At 46.8% G+C, this 20,642-nt stretch overlaps 1 long non-coding RNA gene across 1 annotated transcript in view; it reads left to right on the top strand.

Moving 5' to 3' along the window:
* The window catches only part of LOC136310733 (uncharacterized), a 39,514-nt gene extending 27,518 nt beyond the window's left edge, over nt 1-11,996 (top strand). Inside the window, exons 2-3 of the long non-coding RNA XR_010726605.1 lie at nt 2,928-3,076; nt 11,318-11,996. This is a non-coding gene — a long non-coding RNA (uncharacterized lncRNA). The remainder of the gene's footprint in view (nt 1-2,927; nt 3,077-11,317) is intronic.
* Nucleotides 11,997-20,642: the final 8,646 nt, after the last annotated feature.

Raw genomic sequence — 20,642 nt, 5'->3', positions numbered from 1 at the left:
AGTCACATAAGATATGATTACAGCAAGCAAACAATCATGCAAAGTCAAACAAACAAGCAAGAAAACAAAACCCCAAAAGACCCAGAAAACACTCATAAGCAAAATGAAGAAAGGAAAAAACACCTGTCAACTCATCACACCCAAGGAGACCCCCGGCTACAAATTGGTATATTTTTTTGCAGTCTTTTTTCTACGTGAACACTGTGGAAACAGAAACAGGGTCCTGGAAACAAACCACTGTGTTGCCGTCAGCTTCCCCCTGCCATCACTGATGGCTGCCATGTGTCTCGCTGGGTGCCCTTCTTGTCCCCATTTCCCCTTGACTAAGTTCCTCCTCCTCCCCTCTGCCAGTCTTAGGACACAAAGGCTGGGCTAGGCAGCGACTTGTTGGGCTGGGTCTAGGGGCCGGACCCCTGCTGGGGCGCTCTGGCCCGGCTGGCCCGGAGCCGGCAGGCAAGGGGGGAGCAGGGGGAGGAGCCGCGGGAGGGAAGCGAGCGGAGTGGGGCGGAGCAGAGCTGTCGCTTCCCATCAGGCGGAGGATTGTTCCCGACACGCGCAGGCCCTGCGGCGTTTCTGTGTCAGGGAGTTTTGCCGGCGCTGTGACCCATGCGAGGGGGGTCGGGCTGCGCGCGGGAAGCGGCCAAGAGTGACCAGCGCGGCCGGCCGCATCATCACCACCTGGCCGGGTCACTGCTTCCCTCTCCTGCTGGGAGAGCAGCGGAGCGGAGCAGGGGTTGGGGGTGAGGAGGGGGCGGGTTTCTCCTGGTATCACTGCCCCTCTGGTCCCGCTCGCTCGGGGAGGTCAAGTGGGAGAAACACTTCCCAGTAGAGAGGGAGAAGCAGGCGAAACCAGCACTGTGGGCCTCAGTTTCTCCCCTTTGGAACGGAGGGGTGATCTTTACTGGTCCTGGGTTGAGGATGTGGATGTCTTGTTCCCTAAGAAATGGATGAGGCCACCGGCTGAAGAATGCAAAGCTTGAGGGTGGGCAAGCCGCCCCCCCCCCCCCCCCCCCCCCCCCGCCCCAGGCCTGGAGAGGCTTTGCCAGGCCTGGAGTTGGCCCCAGCGCCAGAGCTACTCAAATAGAACTGGGGCCTGGGCTCATAGTGGAGTGAGGCCAGGGACGGGGAAGCCTGAGGATGGGTGTCTATGCAAATAAAATGATAATGGGAATGTGGGTGGCTGAGTTTCCTAAGAGGGGCTGCAGAGAGGGAGGAGTAGGCTCCTGACCTCTTCCCCCTACCCACTGGTCCCATCTGAAGTCTGCGGCTCCCATCTTTGGCACTTAATGATTTTGACAGGCCCCACCCGCACACCATCGGGGGGCCTTTGTGTCTGCTAGACCAATGGCCCCTCTCCTGGGCCCACCCATCAGTCACCCGGAGCTCCAGCTGTTCCCAGCCTTTGGAGCAACTTCAGCCATCACCACTACAAATTGACTCTCAACAGCCGCTCAGAGACCCCTTCTCTCCCATTGTCTCAGGACAAATGGCCCTTCCCCTGCACACTGCCCCACAGGCCCAGCCCACGCTGCCTGCTGCTGCTTCTGGGAAGGGGAGCAGAACCCACTGAGCTCTTCCAGGAAGCCCTTTTCCTTTTCTAAACCCAATAACCTAGTCAGGCTGGGCCAGCAGACAGTCCCCACTGCCCACTTCTGGCCTAGGCCCCCTGTGTCCTTTCCTCAGTCAGATGTGGGCTTCATGAGGCTGGGATTAAAACTACTACAATTGTTCCTACAGCCCCGTGAGCTGGAGAGGTCTCACCCTGTACTAGCCCACAGAGGCTGAACTGAGCGGTAAAACAGAAGAGAGGAAAGGATTGGTGGGAGAGGCATGAGGACTGGGAACCAGGATTCCCAGGAGCCACCACGGCCAAGCACGGAGCCAAGACAATTACATGCCTTGTTTTGCTGATTGCATTAAAATCATTAGAATGAGGGATCTGAAAAATTGTACATTACGGGTAGAATTAGAAGGGGCTTTAGAGACTGGCACAGGCATCCTCAAAGTGAATCTGGTACAATTAGCACAAATTAGGTTACACAAATAGACACTTTCACGTATTGTCTCAAGGACCTTCTCAACACACCACCCCATCTTCCTTTTTTTTTCTTTTCCTCTCATTTTCAGGCTCTCTGCTCAAACTATTTCTCTTCATTCCTCCTCTTTTACTCTTCTCCCCGCTCACACTCAACTTTGCTGCCCCTCTGGCCCTCACTTACCTAGTTGTATTAATGAGTTGACCTGAGAAGATACAGTGGGTGGAGTCTTTGGCTTTGGGGATAGGAGACAGGCACACCAAGACATCCCCTAAAAGTGCCCTTAGTCAAAATGTCCATCCCAGCGTTGGTGCCCAGACAGCAGGAGACTTAAAATGATCTGCTTTAGGGTGGGGAAGGGGGTGGTCTGCTAGAGTCTGTGCAAGAGGAGGTCTGAATGTCCGAGTCTGAATGAGGCTGTGGCTGCCTTTGTGTGTGCATTTGTGTATGTCCCCGCTGGGTCTTAATCATGTTGGTAGCTAGTCTTTCTCTAGTGGACTGGTCAGAGTTCTGGACAAGGGAGCCAGAGTGCCTCTCTCCTGATCTCAAGGAGCAGTGGGCTAGGCCCTGCATTGCCACCCTGCGGGTTCACACTTGGCTACACTGGGCTGCCAAGGGGAGACTGTTGTAGTACTGGTGAATGGACCTATCTGGCTAGGGAAATGGTAGAGAAAGGATGGGGTGTGAGTGGGGGTTGAAAATGGAATTGCCAGCCTGGAATGAATGAATGGTGGAGTTTCTCTTTTGTAACCGGGAATAATTAAGATAGATGTGCGGATGGATTAGCTGTCCTGCAAGGTCAGGAGCGCATTGCCGGATCACTCTATTATTTCGCTGTGCCACAGCTACCCGACTAACGCCTTTTTCATGATATTTTGAACATCCGCACAGAAAAAAACCAAGTGAGTGCACGAGAGATACAAATGGATCGTTTGGTGGAGAAATCCGTCTTCGTCACCGCCGCCAGGCTGGGATTAATGCGATTGAAGGCTCCTCCAGGCTCCGCCAGGGAGACGGGCTCAGGAAAGCAAGAGAAATTGGTTTGTACCCCTGGGAGCACGATTGATGGGCCCGGTCTGCCAGGCTGGGCTGGGCCACCGTGTTCTCAGGCTGGGCTGGGGGCAGGGCCTGTGCCTGGGGCCTGAGGGACAGGCCTAGACTGGGCTGCATCCTGGAGGAGTCCGCTTTGGAGCCTGTGGGTGTGATGGTGGAAACATCACAGACTCTGATGCCCCAGGGAGGCTGAGAGACTTTAGGGGAAGAACAGGAATGGAGGGGCCTAATCCCCAGTGACCATCCTCTTTCATGAGTGGCCAGGGGGCGGCTGCTAAAGTCCATCAAGATATAGGATCTGAGTAGAGAGTCTGGACAAAGGAAATGTTGCCCGTTTACTCTCAGAGCAAATATTTACTAAGCCAGAACCATGTGCCAGGCACTGTGCTAGCGTGATAAACAGTACAGTTCCTATTCTCATGGAGCCTCGAGTCGATCTGGGAAGGTAAACACTGAACAAGTCATTCCCACCAAGTGTTATGGAGCTTGTGATGGAGAAGTCACAACAAAGGGGACAAGACCTCAACTAAGAGATTAGGAAGGTCTTCTTTCAAGAGTCACATGAAAACTGAGTCTCGAGAGATGGGTAGGAGCTACCAAGATAGGGAAGGGAGGGGAGAAGAGTGGAATTTTACAGGCAAAGGGAACAGACAGTCTGTTTGGAGACCTGGAAGTGAGAGGGCTGATGGAGACATCTTCATCTACCTGATGGAGGAGAAAGAATCTGCCATCAGAGAGGTAAAAGGACGGGTCCAAGTTTACATAATTGGCAAGTGACAGAGCTAAGGCTAGAACAAAAAAGCCTTTTCCTTGTCCTTTAAGTGACTGCAGAATCCTTTTAATCTGATGGAAAAGGCAAAGAGGTCTCTGAAAATGGGTCACATGTGAGCTGCACTTGGGAGGCCATGGAAAGAGGGGAGTTAGGGCATATCCGTGTACCCAAACATCCACATACACAGAGTGAAGATGGGCTCAGTGGGATGATCAGAGAACACATGGAAGTTTTTGCTTTTGTTTTTCCTTTTTAATTTATTAAATGCATGGGTATGGTAAAAATGTAAACATTATACATGGGTATACAGCAAAAATGAAGTCCCTTTCCCCCTTCACTTTCAAACCCTGTATTCTGCTTCCCAGAAGCAAATACTGGTGTCATTTGTGTGTTCAGAAATATTGTACACACATATCATAGAAATATTTTTTTTATTTTTTTTTAGAAATATTTTTTACATTCACAAATGATAGCAAACTATACACATTTTTATTTAACAAATTATTTAATTAACTAATTTATTTTTAAACATTTTTTTAGATTTTATTTATTCAATTTAGAGAGGAAAGAGAGAGAGATAGAAGGGAGGAGGCACAGGAAGCATCAACTCCATATGTGCCTTGACCAGGAAAGCCCAGGGTTCCGAACCAGTAACCTCAGCATTCCAGGTCGATGCTTTATCCACTGCGGCAATGCAGGCCAGGCTAACAAATTATTTTTGAAATTATTCCAGAGTAATGCATGAAGACCTCCCTTATTCTTTTTTTTTTTCTGAAGTGAGAAGTGAGGAGGCAGAGAGACAAGACTCCCACATGCATTCGACCAGGATCCACCCAGCATGTCCACTAGGGGGCGATGCTCTGCCCATCCAGGGTATTGCTCCATTGCAACCAGAGCCATTCTGGTGCCTGAAGTGGAGGTCATCAAGCCATCCTCAGCGCCTGGGGCCAACTTGTGTTCCAATGGAGGCTTGGAACCTTGGCTGCGAGAAGGGAAAAGAGAGAGAGAGGGAGAGAAAGGAGAGTGGGAAGGCTGGAGAAGCAAATGGGTGCTTCTCCTGTGTGCCCTGGCTGGGAATTGAACCTGGGACTTCCACATGCCAGGCTGGTGCTATACCCCTGAGCTAACTGGCCAGGGCTCCCTTATTCTTTAGAACAACAATGTGGTATTTCATTGTGAAGATGTATTGTTACTTATTAAACTAGATTGATATACATTTAGGTTGATAGTTGTCTACTACTGTCAAAGTGACTATCCTTGAAGTAGAATGATCAGGTTAAAAGGAATGTGTCAGAAAGAGTTTGGGCTTTGGGTAAGAGGGGAGAGAGCAGTGATGTAAGAGGAATAAGCGATGAAGAGAGAGACTGGCCTAGTAGAGGGATGGTGAACGTAGCAGGGAGAGCAAGGGGCTGAGTCAGTGAAGCTGGATTCTTGGGCCCCAGTCTGGACTCTGTTCTAGCTCTGAGTTTTTTACTACACTGCTCACAAAAATTAGGGGATCAGGGAACGTGCAGATACTCCAGTACTTACAGCTTTTTGTATAATACATTTTCACCAATGAAATAAAAGTTGGTTTTGCATCTCATTTGCATAATCAAACAACTTTCTTTGATTTGTTTGCTTTTCTGATGTTCTTGTTTAATTAAAAAACATCAAGTGCATCTTTTTTTATCGCTTCATGTTCATTTTGAAATATCCCCTAATTTTTGTGAGCACTGTAGTTTTGGGTGAACTCAAGCAACTTATTGAACTTACCTGAAACTCTTTTTTCTTTGGTAATATGAAAACAATATGAACCTCATTGATTTGTTGTGAGGTTTAAAAGTTTGCCATGATTATGTATGAAAAAATGAGTGGATATGCGAGTGGGGCATACACAGATTTTATTCTTGTACAATCATTTATTAAGTATTGTATGATTGTCCATATGAACAATTGTAAACCTACTTTTGTCCCACTGTGTACAGTAAAAGCAGCAATTATTATTGAGAAATAATAGTTGAAATGCTTTTATTTTTTATTTTATATCTTGTATTATCTGTGTTGCCTTAAAATTTCTACAATGTACGTGCATTAATTCCACAATCAGAAAGAAATAATACAAACTATAACACTTTCAGTGGAACAGAAGGAAGGATGGAGGCGGAAACCACTATAGGCTAAAATATTGGGCAATATTACTTGGCAGAGACTACCAGGGGTGGGTTGAATTTACAGAAGAATGGAGTTGGCAAGAGAGCATATCAGGTGGAGGGACATGAGTTAGCAAAGGCGTGGAGAGGAGAAAGCATCTGTGGGAAAAGCAATCCAGTTTAGCTGAAGCAGAGTTCTTGTACTGTACTCGTTTCATTTATTCATCCCTTTACCAAACATGTACTGAACACAGAGTCTGAGCCAGGCACTGTGCTCTGCCCTGGGTACATCCTGGTGATCAGAAACAGAAACAGCCCCGGTCCTAATGCAGCTCGTGGCGATTAAGTAAGAGGTCTATGTTACTCCTGTGAGAAGTTCTACAGAAGGGCCTTGGAAAGCCTCTAATAAAGGAGGTCGGGGAATCCTGGAGAAAAATCCTCACTAAATTAAGAATTGGAAGGACAATTAGGTATTAACCAGGAAAATAGGGTAGAGAAGAGTGCTCCAGAAAGGAGGAACAGAAAGGTGGATGGCCAGTCTCAAGAGGGAGCCTGATGAGTCTAAGAACAGATGAGTGTGGAGAGCAGGGGAGGGTCTGGAGACGCTGGCAGGCCAGGCCATCCAGGGCAGGGCTGTTGTGGGAAGAATTCTGGACTTTATATTGAAAGCAAGGGGAAGCCTTGGAAGGTTCTAATTTCCACAAGAGACATGATCAGACTTGTGTTTCCAGCAGTCCCTGCTGGCCACAGAGAGTGAAGGTATGTGAATCAGTGAGGAGACCACTCGGTGATAGGTGATAATGTGAATAGGGGAGTGGTGACGAAGATGGAGGGGGAAGGGTGGGACTAATGGAAGAGGAGTGGGAGAAAAGGTTGTAGAAGTGCGTGTGTGTGAGTGTGTGTGTGTGTTTGTGCGTGCACGTGCACACACACACAGCTCTTGCAGGGAGTGGATGTAAGTCCAGGCTGAAAAGTTTAATCAGTTGGCCACCTGGAACCCTTGATAGTGATATAAAAAGAGCCACCATTCACAGAGTGTAGTTCTTACTTATCCTGGGCTATACATAACTATTTTTTGCATACATATTTTTTACTTAATCCTTGTAACTTATTTTTTAACAAATCCTTGCTACTTAGAGGTCATCTGCTACTTAGAGGCAGAGCTGGGCTTTATAACCTGCATCCTAGTTCCAGAGTATAACCATCAAGCTTTACTGTTATTGAAACTTTTTGAGCAGGAAAAGCATGTGGTCAGGGTTATAACTTAAGAAAATTAATCCAGTAGCAATAGATAGATGGTTTTAAGGAGAGAGGCTCAGTGACAAATATTTCAATTGGGTAGAAGTGAGGTCAGAGGGTCTAGTCATGTTGGGACCAAAGTAATGGGAAGGAAGGAAAGACCACTGTGAATATACAGGATTTAAGATATGTATCAGGCCCGGCCAGATAGCTCAGTTGGTCAGAGCACAGTTGCTGGTTTGATCCCTGGTCAGGGAACATAAAGGAATAGATCTATGTTCCTATCTCCCTCTCTCTCTCCCTTCCTCTCTTGCTAAAAATCAATCAATAAATTAAAAAAAAAAAAAAAGATTTGTATTAGTTCTCTATTATTACTGTAACAATTTACCACAAACAATGGCTTCACAACACCTATTTTTAATCTCAGCTCTATAAGTTGGAAGTCTGGGTGGGTTCAATTGGCTTCTTTCTTAGTCTCATGATGCCGAAATCAAGGTGTCAGCTGGTCCAGCTGCTTATCTGGAGGCTCTGAAGAAGATCAACTTCCAAACTCAGCTTGTTGGCCTACTTCTGTTCCCTGCAGCTGTCTCAGGCTCTTAAAACCACACACTTGGTCTTATATGTGGCCCCTCCATCTTCAAAAAAACAACAACATTGCAGTATTCTCCTGCTTTGAATATTTCCAATCTCCTCTTCTGCCAGCAGACAGAGAAAATCCTGCTTTTAAAGATCTCTGTGATTATATAAATATTAGAGTCCTGGGGTGGAGAAAAGGACTCAAACTCTCTCTTTGCCTTATAACATAATCCCAGGAATAACACCAGGATGCTAAAGTCATGGGGCTATCTTAAAATTTGGGGGCCTTGACTGGTTTGCTCAGTGAGTAGAGCATTGGCCTGGCAGACAGACATCCCAGGTTTGATCTCCAGTCAGGGCACGCAAGAGAAGCGACCATCTGCTTCTTTTCCCCTCCCTCTCCCCTTTCTCTCTCTCTTACTCTCTTGCAACCAGTGGCTCAGTTGGTTGAACATCGGTCTCAGGCACTGAGGATAATTTGGTTGATCCTAGCATTGGCCCCAGACAGGGGTTGCTGTGTGGGTCCCAGTCAGGGCATATGTGGGAGCCTCTATTTTTCCTCCTGTCACTTAAAATTTTTTTTGGGGGGGGTAACCACAGGACCACTTGTATTTACGTGTCTTGGAAATCTAGATGAGGCGGGATAGAAGAAGAGATGGCATATGGATAAGATGTCTCTAAGGCTTGGAAACTAAACACTTGGGAGCATAGTGGTGAATACTGGGGACGAGTACTCAGTAGGAGATCTGATTTGGGAGGCTGTATGAGAGCAAGAGGGGGGTATCTAGGTGGGCCCATAAAGCAGTAAGCAATTAGGAATTCTCTCTCAGGAGAGTGGTGATAATGCATTATTTTTTTTTACCGTCTTATTGAGATATCCTACAGATATAGTAAAGAACATTAATCCTAAGCTTCTAGACCAATGACCTTTAAATATGCAGACACCTGTGCTATCACCACACAGATCAAGATTTCCAGCCTCCCACGAGTTCTTTTTGGGCTCCTTCTTGGTCATTATTTCCCCACAGGTAATCGCTCTTCCGCCATTGATCACCATGGATTCATTGTGCCTGTTCTTGAGCTCTGTATAAACAATCATATAGCATCTACTCCCATCAGATAATTTATTGGGTGCTTGCTGTGCACCAGGCTCTGGGAATGCAACAGTGACAAGACAAGGTCCCGGTCCTCATAGAACTTCAGTTCTGCCCAGAAAAATTAGATCATTTCTGTCAGAGGCAATAAAATGACCAAAGGGGAGGGTGTGGACAAATAAGAAAGAGTTTAAAGATGAAACAATGAGAAATGCTTAAACATGGTGGTGGTAGGGGGAAGGCGTAGTGGTCAGAGGATGGAGAACAGCCAGAGGCTGGAGGGAAGCCAGAGCATGCGGCAGCGCAGAAGCCAGAAAGCTGGGCTTCAAGAGGAAGGGAATGATCAACAGCGTCACATGCTGCTGAGAGGTGTAATCAACACATATTTATGGAGCACCTGCTCGTACAAGGCTAGGCACAGAGCGGAATACAGAGTGGCATAGGACTCCCTGTAATAATGATCTCTAACATGTCTATAGAGATAAGCAAAGGCCCTGGCTGGGGAGAGACACCGTAAAATTCAAATATGAACATGCTCTTGCCCTGCTCAAAACCTTTCTGCTGCCTCCCCTTGCCAGTGGAATTAAAGTAAAAACTTCACCACTGCCTCCCGCCCCTGGTGGTCTGACCTCTGACCTTCTACAGCCTCATCTTTGCCTCTCTCCCTGTCACTTTGACTCTCCAGGCATCCTGAGCTTCTTTTTCACCTTGTTCTGTTCCCTCTTGTACATATCATTCGGCCTAAAACACTTTTCTCCTCCCCCTACTGCTATAAAGACGTGGTGAGCTCTACCCACCATTATTTACATCTCTGCTCAATGGTCATCTCTTCAGTGAAGACTTTCCTGGTTTTCCTGCTTCACATAGTTTTTTTTTATATCTTGTGCTCCCACAGCCTGCATTATGGAACTTTCTTTCCTGATACTTATCATGGTGAGTAATAACATATCTGTTTGGTTATTGCATAAATGTTTATCTCGCTTGCAAATCGGAGGCCACAGTGAGAGCAGAGGCTTTATCTGCTCACAATCCTTAGTGATTTTCCAGCATCTAGCTCAGTGCTGGGCTGGATAAGCACTTGCTGAATAAATGAGCCTTACGAATTTGAACCCAGAAGGCCTGTCTTTAAGCCCTGGGTATGTGACCTTGGATAAGTGGCTTTCTTCCTTTCCCTGGGACTCAGTTTCATCATCCATAAAATGAAGGGATAGACTCTCCAGGGGGCCTCTATGGCCTGATGTCCTCAGATTCGATGACTCACACTCATAAAAATGTCACTGGGCTGCCCGCCAGCACATTAGCACTGATATTAGTTAGTGCTGAGTAAGAAGGTGCGGAACATCAAGTGCTGTAGAGACAGGACAGAGAGAGCAGCGTGACTAGGATGATCAGAGAAGACTTCCTGGAAGAGGCGAGTGGAAATGAATGAAATAATTGAAGGGAAAAGGATTTTCAAGAACTAGAGAAAGACAGAGACACGAAACGTGATGAGAGACAAGGAGACTGGCCTGGCTGGCTCCCATGGGAAGGATCCAGGCCCCCCCCCCTTAAATGGGAGAAGCCCCCTGTGTTAGTTTTCTAGTGCTTCTGTGATAAATTACCACAAACTCAGTGGCTTTAAAACAACAAAATTTATTATTTTACAGTTTTGGAGGCGAAAAGCCCAAAATCAGTCTCAGGGTATTGACAGGCACTCTGGAGGCTCCAGGGAAGACTGTTTCCTGGCCTTTTCCACCTCCTAGATGTTGTCCTCGCTCGTGGGTTCATGCCCTCCATCACATCACCTTTTTCTCTGCCTCTGGTCTGCTGCCTCCCTCTTACGAGGGCCTTTGTGATTGCAGCATGCATACTCAAAATCATTAACAAAATCACATTTGCAAAGTTTCTTTCATCGTGTAAAGTAGCATATTCACAAATTCCAGACATTAGGTCCAGGACATCTTTGAAGGACCATTTTTTTTTTTTTTTAGTTTAGCAAATCTTAGTGGTTACTTATGTGGTTTCTGGAGCCAGATGTCTCAGTTCAAGCCTTGGCTTTGTCACTCATTAGTGACTTAATCCTAGGTGACTTATTTAACTCCTCCATGTCTCAATTTTCTCATTTGTAAAATAAAGAAATAAATTGACTCGGGAACAACACAAGGATTAAAGGCATTGACTACCTGCACAGTCGAAAATCCACATGAAACTTAAGTGGTCCTTTGCATACACGGATTCTGAGCCACAGATTGAAAACATGGTAACCTTTGAACAGGGTTTGGATTGCATGGGTCCTCTTGTTCTAGGAAACTTCATTGTTCAAGGATCCACTGTAGTGATACACACCTTATTTGCTTTAGTAATCTATTGCTATATCATAAACCACCCCACATCTTAGTGGCTAAAAATGTTCTCATTATTTGTTTCTTTTTTTAGGTTTTCATGGTGGCAGTTTCTTCCGTTTTCCATGGTGCTGGCTGCAGTTGCTTTCGCAGCTGCATTCATCTGGAAACTCTGCTGGGGTCAGGACATCCAAGTTGGCCTCAGTGAGACGTCTGGCAGTTGGCACTGGCTGGCTGGCAGCCAGAAAGCCCTAGCTCTACTCCAGGTGGCTTCTCACCCTTCTGGGCCTCTCTTCCTCCACAGCCTCTCCTGAAGCCTAGCTCAGACTTCCCTACATGGCAGCTGACTTCCAAAGACCTAGCGACGGAAGCGGCAAGGCTTCTAAGGCTTAAGCTCAGAAGTCACAAAGTGTCACTTCTGTCACATTCTATTAGTCAAACAAATCACATAGCACAGATTCAAAGGGAGGGAAGCTGACTCCACCTCTTGTGCAAAGCCACTCGGCACAGGTCTTGTGGGGTGCACAATTTGCTGCAGCAGTTATGAGGATTCTATAAATTAAAATGTAAAAAGACTTAGAACAGTACCTGGTACCTAGGAAGTGCTCAGTATTTTTTTTTTTTAAGTGTGAGCTCTAGCTTGATCTGTGGTGGCGCAGTGGATGGAGCAATCACCTGGAATGTCGAGGTCGCTGGTTCGAAACTCTGGACTTGCCCAGCAAAGGCACATAGGAAAAGCATCTACGACTGAGTTAATGCTTCCTGCTCCTCCCCCTTTCTCTCTCTCTCTTCTTTCTAAGATCGATAAATAAAATCTTTATTAAAAAAAAGTGTGAGCTTTAGTGCTTGGCTGCCTAGATTCAAAACCCAAGGGTAGTTTTGTGACCTTGGCAAATTTGTAATCACTCTAATCCTCAGGGTCCTCATCTATAAATGAGATTGGGGTAAAACTTACTTTACAGGGTTGATGCAAGGATGAAATGTAATCATATATGCAAACTCTCAGCTCAGGGCCTAGCATATAGTTAGTACTCGATAAGCATTAGCTTTTGACATTACCAAAGTTCTGTAGGGTGCAACATTAAACTTTTTTTCAATATAGTCTTTGTTTAAGCCTATTGTCAACCTTGTTTGGTTGATATGTGCACATACATCTGAGGAAATGTAGGCCCAAAGTACTTAAGAAATGTAAGGAAGGGCCCTGGCCGGTTGGCTCAGTGGTAGAGCATTGGCCTGGTGTGCAGGAGTCCCGGGTTCAATTCCCGGCCAGGGCACATAAGAGAAGCTCCCATCTGTTTCTCCACCCCTCCCTCTCTCCTTCCTCTCTGTCTCTCTCTTCCCCTCCAGCAGCCAAGGCTCCATTGGAGCAAAGTTGGTCTGGGCGCTGAGGATGGCTCTATGGCCTCTGCCTCAGGCGCTCGAATGGCTCTGGTTGCAACAGAGCAACACCCCAGATGGGCAGAGCATTGCCCCCTGGTGGGCATGCCAGGTGGATCCCGGCCGGGCACATGCGGGAGTCTGTCTGACTGCCTCCCCATTTCCAACTTCAGAAAAATACAAAAAAGAAGAAAGAAAGAAAGAAAGAAAGAAAGAAAGAAAGAAAGAAAGAAAGAAAGGAAAGAAAGAAAGAAAGAAAGAAAGAAAGAAAGAAAGAAAGAAAGAAAGAAAGAAAGAAAGAGAAAAATGTGAGGAAGGAAGGAGCATACTTGGATGCTTGGGACTGGGACCTAGGTCTTTGTGACCTTTTCCATTTTACCAATGATTTTAAACATTTCTTTCTTTTTTTTTTTTTTTAGTAGAGCGCTCCTCTGCCCTTTTCAAACAAACCCAGTATATAAAACTGAAAAAAACAGCATTTTATTAGCACATATTATGAAAGCTCAAGTTTTAGCTTTCTACTTATTAAGGAAAATATGTCAATTAGCATACTCATTTATCATGATAGTAACCTCTCGTGTGTTATAATTCAGTTCATAACATTTCTGTGAACATGTGACCTTTTATTAAGGTTTTGAAGAGTATATCTTTATACAAAAATTAAAATCGCCTTGGCTGAGTAGCTCAGTTGGTTAGAGCATTGTCCTGATATGCTAAGGTTGTGGAGTTTTCTTTGTTTTTTGTTTTTTGTTTTTTTTGTATTTTTCTGAAGCTGGAAATGGGGAGAGACAGTCAGACAGACTCCCGCATGCGCCCGACCGGGATCCACCTGGCACGCCCACCAGGGGCGATGCTCTGCCCCTCCAGGGGGTCGCTCTGTGGAGACCAGAGCCACTCTAGCACCTGGGGCAGAGGCCAAGGAACCATCCCCAGCGCCCGGGCCATCTTTGCTCCAATGGAGCCTCAGCTGTGGGAGGGGAAGAGAGAGACAGAGAGGAAGGAGAGGGGGAGGGGTGGAGAAGCAGATGGGCGCTTCTCCTGTGTGCCCTGGCCGGGAATCGAACCCGGGACCTCTGCACGCCAGGCCAACGCTCTACCACTGAGCCAACCGGCCAGGGAAGGTTGTGTGTTTGATCCCCGGATAGGACATATACAAAAACCAGTCAATAGATATATAAGGAAGTGGAACAATAAATCGATGTTTCTTTCTCCATTTTTTCTCTCTAATATCAGCAAATAAAATTATTTTTAAAAATTAAGAAAAAAACTAAAATCATAATTCTGTGGACTTTCCAAATACCACTAAAAAATTTAACATTTCTTGGCTCCCATATTGGCATTCCCTCCATCGGACCACATTCCTTCACATGAGGAAGAAGTAGATGGAGCATTTGGGTTCTGAACAAAAGTAGGAGGCAGGTCTCAAGGACCTAGCTAAGGAGCTTTGAGTCTTTTTATAAGCAATGGGGTATCATTTAAGGTCTATTAATCCATTATTTATTGGGTTTTTGAAAATTTGTGATCAAGAAGAAATAAGGCAGAGAAAAATAATAACCAATATTTATTAAATGCTTACAAGTGCTTTGTACATACTCTTTCCTTATTTTATTTCACTGAGTCATATCTAAATGTTATAAGGTTGATGCTGTTATCATTCCCATTTCACAGATGATAGAACTGAATCTCAGCCTAAAGAAGTTATTTACCAATCTAAAAAACAGTGAAGCTGGGTTATAAACCTGTAAGAAGTCACTGGAACTTTTTTTAAAATGAGAAGTTTATTGGTGACCTGGTGAGTGGGAGCAGAGGGCTCAGGGAGGGCACTGGTAGAAGGCAGAGGCAACAAGTGTGTGTCAGGAATTGGGGATATTCATCAGGGGAAGGGAAAAATAAAATGTTAGATCCAGTGTTGGGCATGAAAGAAACTCTCAATGCCAAGAGGAAGGAGCTAGGATCTGGAAGGCTGGGGGGGAAGAGAGGGTCACTGAAGGAGCATGTGCTTGGAGGACTGCCTCACCCTGTGTCCCTGCTTCTCTTGAATTTCCAGGGGGTTGTCAGCAGGGCTGAGGTTCTCTGTGTGCCAGGCCTCCTGTGGGAATGGCTTGGGCAGTCCCAGAGATGGTGCAGTGCTCCTGCAGTGATGACTCCTGTGGGACAGTTTCTACTACCCCTTCACACACCTTATGCTCCAGACAAACCAGACTGCTCTTCTTTTCCCAAACACACCTGCCATCATAGTGTAGAGAAAGAGCATAGATTTCAGAGACAACTAGTTCTGGGTCAAATCCAAGCTCTGCCACTTCATACTCGCTGTGCGATCTTGGGCAAGTAATTTAACCTCTCTGAACTTCAGCTTCTCATCTATATCCTTGGAGTTAAATAACACCCATTTCAAAAAATTATGAGAAAAGTTACTGAAATAATATGGGTGAGAGCTTCCAGCATATGCTTGGCACGGAGTGGGTGCTCTTTAAGTATTGCTGTCCCCTTTCTCTGCATGTCTATTCACATACCTCTCTCCTCTGGTCTACCTGTTGCCCCCATGTCCACCTATTGAAGTTGTTCTCAACACCTGTCCAGCTCCAGTGGAACTTTTTTTTTTAATAATTATTTTTATTTATTTTATTTTATTTTTTTACAGAGAGAGAGAGAGAGAGTCAGAGTGGGGGAATGACAGAGACAGACAGACAGGAACGGAGAGATGAGAAGCATCAATCATTAGTTTTTCGTTGCGCATTGCGACACCTTAGTTGTTCATTGATTGCTTTCTCATATGTGCCTTGACCATGGGCCTTCAGCAGACCAAATAACCCCTTGCTCGAGCCAGCGACCTTGGGTCCAAGCTGGCGAGCTTTTTGCTCAAGCCAGATGAGCCCGCGCTCAAACTGGCAACCTCGGGGTCTCGAACCTGGGTCCTCCGCATCCCAGTCTGACGCTCTATCCACTGCTCCACCGCCTAGTCAGGCTCCAGTGGAACTTTTTCCATCAGTACCACCCCTGACACAGCCAGCTTGTGGAGATCTGTCCCTCCCTGGTACATCAGAGTATCTATATTACTCACAGGGAACTTTACGATTCACTTGCTGCTTTGTAGTACAGACTATTTATATTTAGATCTAATAGGCATATTATAAATATCTATAGAAAGAAGCAAAGTGTGTGTTAGCTTGAGCTTTGGGGGGGAAAAACCATCTCTTGTTCTTTTGTGGCATTTGGAAGGTCTCTGACAGAAGCTGGGAGAACTGGCAATGATATTTAGTTGACTTTTGGGGGCCATTGCAGGCAGAGTAAACTTGCCCTCGATCAATTCAACAGGGGGAAAGTGTTGATATCAATGAAGCTTTATTCTGGAGGAATCAGTGATACCTTTGGCTAGACTGAGGGTTCAGGAAGGCTTCATTAGTTAGAATGAGGTGCCAGAGAGGAGTCTGTGTCCCTAGAAATTAACTAGAAAGTTTGATGCTCAATTGACTTAAAGTTGGGAGCAGATTGGAGACTGGAACTGGAATTGGAGATGACACTCTCTTATGGAAGCATCTTCTGCATCTCAGGTAAAGCTGAATGTTGAGTCCATTTGGCTTTTCTGGGATGAAGATAGAGAGTGATCAGCCAGGGTCAATGGAGGAAGAGGAAGAGAAATTGTGGCTGGATTGTGGATGGATCGTGGCTGGATCATGGAGAAGCGACTTCTGGTTTTCCCACTGTTTCCCTCTCTCCTGCCACAATCTCCTGGGTTACTCAAAACCATCACCATGGCACCCATGGTACCCAAGCCTCTCTCCTCCTAAAGGTGTTCTCTCCCCCCCCCACCCCCAGCATCTCCAAGTCTATCCACTCTCCTTCTCCAGCACTTTAAGACTGACAGCTGAGACCTAACTGCTCCGTTCCTATTTCTCATTTTCTTTTCCAGGAGAAACTTTGTTTTCTAATCCCTGATGCTGATTTCCTCAATGGAGATAAACAGCAGGGGAATATTGTCCTCTGCCCTATTAACAGGGCAGATTAAATAGTCAATCATATAATTAACACATCATTTCTTACTGGCCCTTGACTAATCTCAGAGTTTCCTCTGAGAGGTGGAACTCTCTCTAACAAGGAGCAAGCTGAACGACATCGCACAGCAGTCTGTAAGTGGGAAGAAAAAAACGGGGGAATCACAACAATAATAATGTTTGCCCAGGATTTCTTGCTTTAGAACAATTTTAAACCCATTATCTCAGGTAACCCTGATAGCAATCTTGTGATACCAGCCTAAATATTTACATTTGCCAGATGGGAAACTGAGGCTCAGAGAGGTCAAGTCACTTGCCAAGATCAGAGAGCCAGTAAATGAAAAAAAACAGGATGGAAGGAGCAGGCTTATTTGGGAGTCTTCAGCTTGCTGAGGCTTGTCTCTGAGCTGTGAACTCAACAGCTTGGAGGTCCCTGAACCGCCCGCCCCCCACTCCCACCCTGAGAATCCTTCTACCCTTATTGCTAAGTTCCTAGGCCGGGGCAGGGCAGTCTCTCAGGATTTCAGGTCTCTTCCCAGACTCCCTAGCTTTCCTCCCAAGGTGGTCCCTGTGGCTACTTGAGCCATAGGTACTCTCAGAACCCCTGTGTCTCCCAGGGGCCAGTCTGTACCTCTTGCCCATATCCTGAGGCCCTGAGAAAAAACCTCCACCATCCATCCAGGTCCCCCTCCCAGCAGGTCACTGCTCCCCCCTCCCATGGACAGGCTCCTTCGATGATGGATCACTGGCCCCAACGCACATATTATTATGAAATGGGTTTATTACACTCTAAATCTCTCACTAATGTGCCGCTGTTTAATCCCTTTATCCAATTCTCAGTCTCTCAGGCTCAGTCACAGCTCTCTCTACCCAGGACTAGGTCTGGATGGTTTATTGGATGATTTCTGACTTGGGAGGACTGGGGTGGGGGCTGTTTAGAGGAGGGGGAGGAGAGGGAGCCATGCAGACCTTGAGAGAAGCCCAAGGGCTTGTTTGGGGATTTCTACCATGGAGACTTCCTGGGGGGCCGAGTCCATGAAGGGACACTTGCTGTCCATCTGTCCACTCCGCTTCTCATCGTCTCTACTTCTGAAGCTTGTCTGTGAGCTTGTCTACTTCTGCCTCTTGGTTCTTATTACTTTCTTACTTCCTCTCTGGCTCTCACTGGCTCTTTTTGTCTCTCTGTCTTTTCCTGAAGCCAGACTGTGGTCAGAATGATGGTGTCTAGTTCCCCATGGGATGAGGAGGCAATGGGATGATTCCTTATCCTTCTCACCCCACCTCCAGCCTTCTTTTTCTAGATGTTCCTTTAATTATACTGGGTTTCTGTCATTTCAAGTCACTTCTTCACCCCAGCCCCACTGACCAGCCACCTTCTACCTTTGACACCTGATCCTGAGGTCCCCTTCTGGCTTTCCTATCGCACCTCCAACTCCTCCATCGGCCCTACTTTCAGGGCCCTGCCCAGGTCCCGCCCCACCAGCCTCCTGCGCCTCCCCGCGATGGCTGACTCTTCCGCTCCCAAGGCCTCCTCACTGTCACTCTGGCCACCTCCTTGCTGGCCCTCTCTTCTTCCTTTGGTCGCTATCTCTGTCTCTCCCAGTGTCTCCCTGAGAGTCCCTCCCCGTTCTGACACACCAGCCGGTAAGGCAGCCAAGGCTTCCTGCTGTCAGCTGGGGAATAGATAAAGATAAATGATATTATGTTAAATTCCACTTAATGACAAATTTTTAATTTTCTGAACATGGTCATTTTCTGGCTAGTGAATCAAGTGGAGGGAGCTAATTACATGAAGATCTGAACAAAAATAACTCCTAATTTTCAAGGATAATGGAAGAGAAATGTTGGAGATTAATGGCACTATTTATCTTTTTTAAATTTCTATCTTTCTCTGTGATAGCCGTGCTCCCCAAGGAAAATATTCATAAAATGAAATTGAAGTCGTAACTTAATAGGTTATTAAAATTTTTGAGTGCATATCACTTTCCTTCCGCAGCACTGTAAATTTAAATTGAAGTTTGCGGCTCCCCGAGTCACCAGCGGAGTTTTTTTTATGATGGCACAATAGAGAGAAACATGCATCTTTGTCAGGAGGTATTTGCTAGTCTAATTTTATGGCAGGCCGGATTATCAGACGGGAATGGCAGCGCCGGGGGAAGCTGACAAGCCCGCAGCCGGCAGCCATGTGTTTCCATTAGCGCCCCGAGCCGTCCGGGGTTTCTCTGGACTCTCATTTTCCACTTCAGTCTTTTATCTTGATTTAAAGTGAGGGCGCCCAATATTCAGGGCCTGTCATTTTTCTCTCTCACACACTCTCACTCGCTCTTCCTCACTTCTCCCCTCCCACTTCCTCTGCTCCAGGGCCTGCTCACTTTCATCTCTGGGGCTCCAGTGTGGGCTCTGGCCCCAGCCCTGTCCTCACCCAACCTTCGAGCTCCACCCGGGGAGGAAGAAGAAAGAGGAGGCAGGAGAGGCCGGCCGGGCGGCCACTGCAGTGAGTTATAAATTTGAGTGAAGCCTTCTCCCCGTGGGCCCATCAGACAAACACCGAATGGGGACTCTCTGGGTATGAGGTAGGGGAGGGGGTTTTCCGGCTGGAGCCCATCAGGCCCTCTAATTGAGTGTTAATGGAGTTTCCAGGAGGAGGGGGCGCAGCTGTTGGCTCTGGGGACCCCAGGGCACTGAGAATTATGGCCAGCCTCTCTTCCAATCTCTGTCTCTGTCCCATGCAGGTCTCTGCCCTGGCTTTGTCTCTGAGTCTCAGGGCCACTGACAGAGAGAAACTTAATAAGGGCCCAGACAAACTCGCACATTTTTGAGATGGACAAACTGAGGCCCAGACACAGAGAGTATCTTGTCCAAGGTCTCATGGCTAAGTAGTAGCTGAGACAGAACCAAAAGTTGGATAACACAGGTGCTTAGATGAATGCGCTTCCCACTGAGCTGTACTGCCTCGCCTAAGCCTCTTTCTGCTCTGCTGGATGGAAGCCAACATTTCCATGTCTGTCTTAGCTCTCAGCCAGTGTGCCCACCTTGTTATTAGCACCAGCACTCATTCTCTAGAGTGCTGGCCTTGACACCCCAAGTTCATTGTTTACTCGGGTCCTATCCTCAGCCCCCACACCCTGTTAGTGGCCAAGTCCTGCTATTTCTTTGCTTTGATCAGTCCCCTCCTCTCCTCCTTGCTTCGGCTCACCCAGCCTATCACCCTAGCTTGCTCGCTTGTTTCTACCTTCTCGTCCCACGCCTGGTCTATGGTGACCTTCCCCAAGTGCCCCCAAATCCCAAAATACTCTCCTGCCCTTTCTCAGAAACCTACTGTGTGCCCTCCACCCCCCCAGCCAACTTCTCACTCAGGCCTCACAGCCCTGTGTGCCCATGGCCCAGAGTTTCACCCCTCCCTCCCCTTCACCCCCCCCCCCATACCCATGTTGGGTCAGCCTCATCACCTTTGTTCTTGGTGACCCACTAGGAACATCCTTGCCCTGCGGCTCTATCACCATTCATGACCCACCTCAAGCCACCCCCTTGCTGGCTCCTCAGGCCGTACTGCTATTCCTCCTTCTCTGGCTTCCTTTAGGTCTCAGCACCCAGGCTCAGCATTCATCACTGGCTCACCCACTACTTGAAACTCACTGCGCTACTCTGACTTATACCCTGCTGGGCCAGAGACCCTAAATTTAGTTCATATACCTTGTTCTAATGGTCACAAAAGTTTGTCTGGGTCACACATCCTATCTCATATGTCTTAAGCATAGCAGCTGAGACCCCTGGATAAGACTTCATTCAGACAGGAAGTCGCCTGCATAGAATCGTAGCATATGGGAGCTGGAAGGAATCTGAGACTTCAATTCCCTCATCTTACAGAAAGGGAAGCTGAGGCCCAGTGAGACAGGTGATGCCTAGGGTTCTGCATCAATTGAGGAGAGTTGAGACTCACATACAGGTCTCTGGACTCATGTTTCTTTTTCTTTTTCTTTTTCTTTTTTGAATTTTACTTAGACAATTAATTTTAACGGGGTGACATTGGTCAACTAGAGTATATAGATT

Source organism: Saccopteryx bilineata, chromosome 7 (assembly GCF_036850765.1).
Source record: "Saccopteryx bilineata isolate mSacBil1 chromosome 7, mSacBil1_pri_phased_curated, whole genome shotgun sequence".
NCBI lineage: Eukaryota > Metazoa > Chordata > Mammalia > Chiroptera > Emballonuridae > Saccopteryx > Saccopteryx bilineata.
The sequence above is the reverse complement of the archived record's forward strand: the minus strand, read 5'-3'. Positions and strand labels throughout refer to the sequence as shown.